Source organism: Sebastes umbrosus, chromosome 9 (assembly GCF_015220745.1).
Source record: "Sebastes umbrosus isolate fSebUmb1 chromosome 9, fSebUmb1.pri, whole genome shotgun sequence".
Classification (NCBI taxonomy): domain Eukaryota; kingdom Metazoa; phylum Chordata; class Actinopteri; order Perciformes; family Sebastidae; genus Sebastes; species Sebastes umbrosus.
Window position 1 is genome coordinate 33,120,948 of NC_051277.1, and position 8,881 is coordinate 33,129,828.

Below are 8,881 nucleotides of genomic sequence, written 5' to 3' on the forward strand. Positions count from 1 at the left end.
AATGTCTCTTTTGATAGTAAAGGTTGCTGACCTGTGTCCTAGGTCCTAGATCCTAGGTCCTAGGTCCTCAGCCTCAGAGATGCTTGATTGTGTCCCCTCAGTCCCTGTGTTGGGCTATTTCAACTTCCTGCCAGAAGAGGGTGCCGTTGCTCCATGTAGCCATTTCACCTCTTTTTCAGACAAAGAGTTCAAAAGTGACATTGAAGAGTGCAATATATCTTTATAACAGTAAAAACTACATCATTTCCTCAGGATGCACAAGCCATTTGAGATGACTCAATCATCTGCTAGACTTATTCATTGATTCATTATAGTCCTGACAGATTTTTTTCAGATACTGTACAACAGTCGTTCTCAAAGTTTTGATGACCAAGGGCCAATTTATGGAGCCGGCATACGATGGAGGGCCACACGGGAAAAGTGCACACATAAAACAAAACAGCTTTTTTTCTTCATTAAACTGTTGAGTTGTCCACCGAAATTGCTAACTTCAGCCGAGTAGTATATTTAATGTAATATATTGAAAGTGAAAGTATTGAATGATAAAAATATAATCCATGCTCATACCATGACTTTTTTTTACATAGTATACTATAACTGTTTTGACAAACAATACTATGACTTTTTGACATACTATACCTTCACTTTTTGATTACTTTTCGGACATAACATACTATATCCTTTTTCACATACAATACTATGGCTTTTTTTTTTTTTTTTTTTACTTTTTCGACATACTATACTATGGCTTTTTTCCACTATTTTTGGTGACGAAGTTTAAAGAACACACAAACACAAAGTTTTCATCCAGGAGACTGGTGTTCGCTTCCTGTGCGTCACGTTACAATCAGCTGTTCGTTCGTGTCCCGTGTTCACAAAGTTCAGCGACATCTTCACTGTACAAACGTAGTCGTTTTAAGCCCAACCATGTAGTTCTTTCCTAAACCTAACTGTAATGGTTTTGATGCCAAAAATAAAGCGACGCCAAGGGCGTGACAAAGCGGCGGTGTGTGACGAGTGGTGATGAGAACGTGTTGGTTGTGTTGAAGCCAAGAGCAGCAGCACGGACCAGACTTCCCTGGACCTGGACCTGATCCCAGCTGTGTGTCCTTGAAGAGTGTCCTGTCCATGAATCCTCCACCTGCTTTTAAGAGACATGACTGTGAGACAGAGTAAGTCAACAGAATGTCTCTGAATAGTTCACATGTACAAACCTCAGTCTGCTGCTGCTGTTCCTTCACCTCAACTGACTTTATGGGCTTTTCTGCAAACTATAATAAGAATGTGAGACAGCAGTAGAGCCACCTGATTATTAATCTCTCTCAGTGTGTCTAAAGTACACACTACATATTACTGGTATACAGTATATACTATACTATACTCATTATAATAGCAGTTACTAAACAAACAATCAATACACTTTACTATATTATACTAATTATTAGGGCTGTCAATCAATTCAAATATTTAATCGCAAATTAATTACAAATTTTGTATCTGTTCAAAATTAATCTTAAAGGGAGATTTGTCAAGTATCTAATACTCATATCAACATGGGAGTGGACAAATGTGCTGCCACTAGGAGACCAGAGGACACTCCCTCTGCTGCTGCTGCTCCTCAACCCGTTCCTCCACCCACTAACGGGGAGGTGTCTTCAGGAGGAGATGAAATAGTGGACTTGACAGAGGACAATCTAGACACACTGTTAAAGGTCTCTTATTATGCTCATTTACAGGTTCATAGATGTATTTTAATGTTGTACTAGAACATGTTTACATGCTGCAATGTTCAAAAAAAAAATTATTCTTCTCAAACTGTCTGAGAGACTCTGATTTAGAGCCTGTCTCCTCCCAATCTGCTCTGATTGGACAGCGTTTCCTGCTGTCCGCTGTCAATCAAACGCCCTCAACACAGCGTCACTTTCTCCCCTGAGCTCTCCGTGCAGCAGCAGCCCTGAGCTGGAGACTGTAGCCGTAGAGTTTTACATATAAACTACTTCAAAATTTATAAACCAGAAACTTCACCCAGCGCATGTTACCGGAGGAATCTGATCAGAAATCGTTGAGAAATGATGAACATCTGCGGTCCAGACTCCAGGTTTTCCTGACGGTTTCTCTCAGGTACATAATGCTATTTATAGCTCTGTTAGTTAGCTCAGTGTTTACCTTATGCATCAACTCTGTAAACCGTAAACATACACTCTGTTTTACGTCTGTCTTTACAGATCCATCTGTGAGAAATGACCGACAGAATCATCCCAGAGGAGAAAACATTAGCTGTGAGCAGATGGGACATACAGAGCTAACCCGTTAGCATGTAGCTACATGCTACCGCTATGTAGCTACATGCTACCGCTATGTGACGGTGTGTAAACACAGCGAACATCAGGGTGGAAAATAGAAGATGTGAAACAGTAGTCAGTTCATTATTTCTGGTAAAAGACACCTGATAAACGTAGTAAAGTAATCAGAGTAATGGTATATTAATTACTGTAGGAGCTGTCTCTGTGTTACCATGACTACAGGCCGGTTAACGTTACACTCGCCGGAGCTTAGCTCGCCGGAGCTTAGCTTGCCGGAGCTGAAAGACTTTCTCCTGTACCATGTCAACATAACTAACTAACAGGTGGGATTAAAAATGCTGTGAATAATTAATATTGTCATCTGTCTACTCAAATCAAGTTTGACTGTGAAACAGAAATGTGTTGTGTTGCTTACAGTCCCTACCTGTACTCTTCTACATGCATGACATCAAATTAATGTTTCATATCAGCTGTTTAAACAGTGTAATCACATAAAGCCTTTGTGAAAGAACATGTTATATTTAGATGATGGGACTCATGAAGACTGTTCTGCTGGTTCTTGCAGACTAACAGAAGTAGGAGCAGATGTTGCTTATAGTTAGGAGGCGGACGGCCAGTGACACTCTGTGGGCGGGGTCACCTAGCTGGAGGTTCTCCTCTGGTTCTAACCGTTGTTCTAACAGGAAACCCTTATATGGCTTGCAATTCGCCCCCCACGTCACCAGTGTAAGGAAAAGCTGCTCAGCTGTTTTTTAGACTCATTTTCTGAGAGATGGAGAAGGAGAAAAAGAGAGAGGATGGTCTTTTATGATACTATGGTGGCCTGTAGACACACTGGGGACAGATATTGATGTTTAAAAGACATGGAAAGGTGCATTTTGCATAATAGGTGACCTTTGATTCAACTTTTTGTAATTATTCCCTCGCAGTTTGTTTCTTTATTTGTTATGGTCCCAGAACCAGGACATAACAATATACCAACATAAATACAGAGATGGGCCTGCAGGCGGACCAAACAGTCATGAACAGGTATCCGGACAGGTCAACACCCCATACACTTACCATGATGGAGTGTCATGGTATGGGGGGGCATCTCCCTCACTGGCAAAACAAGGCTTGTCATCATTGAAGGCCATTTCAATGCAGTGAGATATCGGGATGAGATTCTGCAGCCAGTGGCGATCCCATATCTCCACAATCTGGGACCTAACTTCATCCTCCAAGATGACAACGCTCACCCCCACAGAGCCAGGGTTATCACAGACTACCTCCACAATTTACAATGAAGGCACAATATAAAGCATACTTTCATCTTAATTGACGCACATAATCTCTTCAGCAAGACAACCTTCATCGCATACATATGCATTGAACTCACTGCAGTGAACTAGCAGACCAGAATACAAAGGCTAACGAGCCAATATACCACTTATAAACTCCAAGTAGCTGATTGGCTCCTGACATGCTGTCCAATGTAATGAAGGGGCTGCTGTGCCTGAACTCTAAGTGAACTGCAAATCTTCTTAACACACCCACTGCTACTGAGGCTCCTGACGGTGTATTAAATGAATAAAGTGTAAAATAGCCAATATTTTTATAGCAATTTTTTCTTGGGCGCTACCCACATAATCAGCTGTGCTGCTCATCCCACAAATGCATGATCCTTACAAGTTGGACATCATTGTGAAGGTAAATAAACAGGCTTTCCAACGATGTAAAATACAATGCCAATTAGCATTGTAACAACAGAGAAATAATCCACCAAACACAAGTTTCCGAACTTTTTTTTCCGAGTTTATTTATATTTTCTATTGTATATTTTATTGCTCTTCTATGAATTTGACCTTTTATACTATGCACTTTGTTTAATTAGTACTGTTAAGTTTGAACAGTGACGATGGACGTAACCTGGCATCTTTTAAGGTTGGAGGGAATCATTCTCTTACACATTGACGCCATCTACTGGGCAAATGTTTTTATAACAGCTCACTTCCCATATATCACATTATATTGTTTTCAAGCTTCTTTTAATAAAGACATTTTTCTTAAATAATAGTGCTTATTTTTTTACATATATTTATATATTTAATACTAACTCACGGACTGCAAGACTTGTTGTGTTTTAATATCCTATTCACAGCACTTGTAATATCTTTTTAATAGCACTTATATTAATATATTAAACCACGGCATGTATTGTCTGTTGTGTTTTACATATTATCTATTTTTACCTTTACATTTTAAGAGTAAATTATTTATTTATCTATCTAATTACTTGAGCTGCTATTTTAACATTTTCTTTTAAATTAAAGGGTTTTAGCAGGACATATTCAGGGGAACCTTACAGTCTTTTAAACCGCTCTCTCCTCTGTCCTTCATGAGCTAGTGGACCCTATGAATTCTAGTATTTTTGACAGCATTTTAGTCCTTTTAACCTAACCCTAACACCGTCTTAGACCCTTACCCTAACCATTCAACTACAAGAAACCAGGGGTCATAATAATAATATTAAAAAAAGAAAAAAAAACAGATTTTAATACAGTATATCGGTATATCTAAGTTATGATATTGCAGTCTGGACTCCTGGGGGCTTAAAATACTACGAGTTTCCTTTACTTCTGTTGGGAATCTATCACTTTGAACTCGACTTCCTACTCATCTCTAACCCTTTTCCAAATGTTGAACATAAACCAATAAGTATAAACCATAATGGATTTCTATTAGAAAAAACTATTTAGGTTACATTCTATTTTGGTTAATATGAGGATGGAGAGCTGCAGATGACGTGCGCCAGCCAGTGCTTTACCTTTGGCTCCCCAGTTCAACCGCCCAGTCGATGGACAAAGCGGGGGGAGACATCGAGACATCTCTCACTAACCTAACCTTTCCAGTGCCTTCAGAAGAACGAGCTCTCTTTAAACTCCAGTCAATATTACCTTTCCAACTCTTCCATCTCTTCTGTTTTCATAGGTTTCAACCATGGCACAACCAAAGGTTCTAAACAATTTCCAACTCTTGTTCCGGGCATTCTCTCAATCCATGAAGGCCCAGCACCATCTACAACATGCAAACTGTCTATCAGACACTCAGACACCTGAACGACTACAACGCACCCAAAACAAAATAATAAGAACAGTTCGCCCAGCCTGTCCCACCGCATATACGGACCTCCTCAAAACCTACAATGCAAAGAATTTGACTTACACAACACTCCAAATGCTGGAAGAACATTACTGTTCAGTACTAGAAGACGCTCAAAACAAGATACGCTCCCTGCCTAGCAATGTTTGGGGACGAGCACTTACCGTGGCAACGCAGAATGAAGACACCGACCCTGGAACAATCAACAAAAAAACTCTGTGAACTAATGATTATTGGGGACTCTAACCTCTCCCGGATCCCAGCATTTACAGACCCACACATACAGATTGAAAGGCCATCCTCAAAAAACTTCCCCCATGTCTAGACCCCCAACACATCATTCTTTCAGTTGGACTGAACAACTACCTTTCAGAACAAGAACCCACCACCACAATCAAACAACTAGTACAGTTATGGAAAACAAGCTGTACCACTTTTCCCAATGCCCATGCTACGAAAAGGACATCCTGTCCTGAGGAAACCTGCGCCTGGGTGCAAGAATTGCCTGTTTCATTCTGTTCCGTTCTTCATAAACCATACAGAATGGACGGTTAAAGCATTGTACTTGCTTACTTGTGACTTTATTAAATCAGACAGTCCACACATCAACTCAGCTCTCGCTAGTATTACTTTGGTCTGTGTCACACTCTAACAGTTCCCTGGAACAACATCAACTAGGAACAAACAATGCTATTGTTACACTGCCAGGTTCTGTTTGCTGAACTAAAGGTGGTGAAGCAGCTGCTCGAGTCTGAAATTGAAAGGAATGATGAGCTCAAGCAGCTACATTTCTCAACAAAGCATACAAACATGAGTATTGTGTTATTCCACTGATGGAGTATGTCGCAAAATTCTGTCAGTTACTTTTTATAAACAAATCTGCTTCATAGACTTTTTTTTATTTCAGACAGTTAAATATAGCCGACGTAAACCTTTTCCGCCCAGCAATGCCCCTCGTTATGGTAAATATAACACTCCTATCAAAGTTACTAGTGTTTAACTTATTAAATGGAGAGAATCTTGTGTTATGCATGCCTGTCCATCCTGGGAGGGGGGTCCCTCCTCTGTTGCTCTTCCTGAGATGTCTTCCATTTTATCTCCCTGTTAAAAGGTTTTTTTTTTTGGTTAAGTTTTTCCCCTCAAGGACAGAGGGTGTCGTATCCTGCAGATTGTAAAGCCCCCGCCCCCCCACCCCCCCGAGGCAAATTTGTGATTTGGGGCTATACAAATCAAATTGACTTGACTTGATCCCTTCTCTGTTGCTTTCCATGAAAACTTTTTCCTTATTCGATGTGAGGGTCTAAGGATAGGGGTTGTTGTATCAATGTGCAATAGTGATGTGTCGGTCACCCACAGAGCCGGCTCTTTTAAATGAACAATGGGAGTTCAGACAAGGATCATACCATCAAGGAGGGAGGGGTGGGGGTGGGCGGCGCGCTGACGTTCTGCAGGTACAGAGCAGGAGGGAGAGGAGGAGAGAGAGAGAGAGAGAGGAGTACGGTGCGCGAATAGCAGACAAGATGAGTGACAGTCGGAAACGAAGCAGCATGTAAAATTATGGTATTCTGGAAATTATAAGGTTTAGTATAATTATATTGAATCATTTAAGTGATATATGTGCACACATACTAATCATAGGTCAAAACAGCGCTAAATTTAGCTGAACTATAAAAGGCAAAAGTGGTAAAACGAAGAGTCGTTTGGGAGCCGAAAGAGCCGGCTCTTCTTGGTGAGCTGAGCCAAATGATCTGGCTCACTAAAAGGAGCTAGAATTCCCATTACTAATGTGCAGATTGTAAAGCCCCCTTAGGCAAAGGATTTAAGAATGTAGGCTAAGCAAATATATTTTATTTGATTTATGTTCTCGTCTCTTCAGTAATACTGGTCGAAGAGTTAAGGGGCCAAACAAAAGGCGCGAACCAACGCAGGAAAACACGTGAAAATGCAAAGCAAAGCAAAGCCACTCATGTAATCCAGGTTATTGTATTTTTGACTCAAGTTTTGTAGCGCACCTCCAAGCAAAAGGGTTTAAACCAACAACCCAGAGACGTCATTTGATGGACGCTGTGGCTTTCATGAAATACTGTATGTTTCGAACATGTCACCACCACCTGTCAGACTCGGAAATAAAAGGATCAACGCCCTCTTGGTTGAACTGAGGGCACGTATCAGAGATATTGGCCGGGACGTAGTTGGACACCAGCTCAGCGTGCGCCGATCCAAGTCTGGTAAGTTTAAGATGCAAACCTCCACCTCCATTTATTAAAGGTCACCTATTATGCAAAATGCACTTTTCCATGTCTTTTAAACATCAATATCTGTCCCCAGTGTGTCTACAGGACACCATAGTATCATAAAAGACCATCCTCTCTCTTTTTCTCCTGCTCCATCTCTCAGAAAATGGGTCTGAAAAAACATTGATCAGCACTTCCTTAAACTGGTGACGTCGGTGACATTTTTCAGGCCATATAAGGGTTTCCTGGTGGAACGGTTAGAACTAGGTAGAAAAACCTCCAGCTAGGTGACCCCGCCCACAGACTGTCTCTCTCGCCATCCGCCTCGTAACTATAAGCAAAGACTGCTCCTACTTCTGTTAGTCTGCAAGAACCAGCAGAACAGTCTTCATGTACTCCCATCATCTAAATATAACATGTTCTTTCGCAAAGGCTTTATGTAATTACACTGTTTCAACAGCTGATATGAAACATTAATATGATGTCATGCATGTAGAAGAGTACAGGTAGTAAATAGTGACTGTAAGCAACACAACACATTTCTGTTTCACAGTCAAACTTTATTTGAGTAGACAGATGACAATATTAATTATTCACAGCATTTTGAACGTGAACAGATAACCTGCAGCTTTGACAAACATTTCACAGCATAAATATGGCAATAACTGTCTGACAAGTAAAACCGTTACTCTGAAACATGGACACACTACCCTATAACGTAAGTCCTCCCAGTAGCTGCTGATACTGTGGTTACTGAGCAGTTTTATATAACATCAGTAATTCTACCTTCACTTATGTTGACATGGTACAGGATAAAGTCTATCAGCTCCGGTAAGCTCCTGTGAGTTTAACGTTAACCGGCCTGTAGTCATGGTAACACAGAGACAGCTCCTACAGTAAATAATATACCATTACTCTGATTGTAAACCAAGCTGATTGACCAAGCATGTAGCTACATGCTAACATGTAGCATGGAGGGGAAGAAAGTGATGCTGTGTTGAGGGCGTTTGATTGACAGCGGACAGCAGGAAACACTGACCAATCAGAGCAGAGTGGGAGGAGACAGGCTGTGAATCAGGGGCTGTATTCGAAACCGCATACTACTGAGGAGCGCAGTATGCAGTATACAGTATACAGTATACAGTACATACTGCATACTGCGTTCCTCAGTAGTATGCAGTATGCGGCAGTTAAAGCGATGTA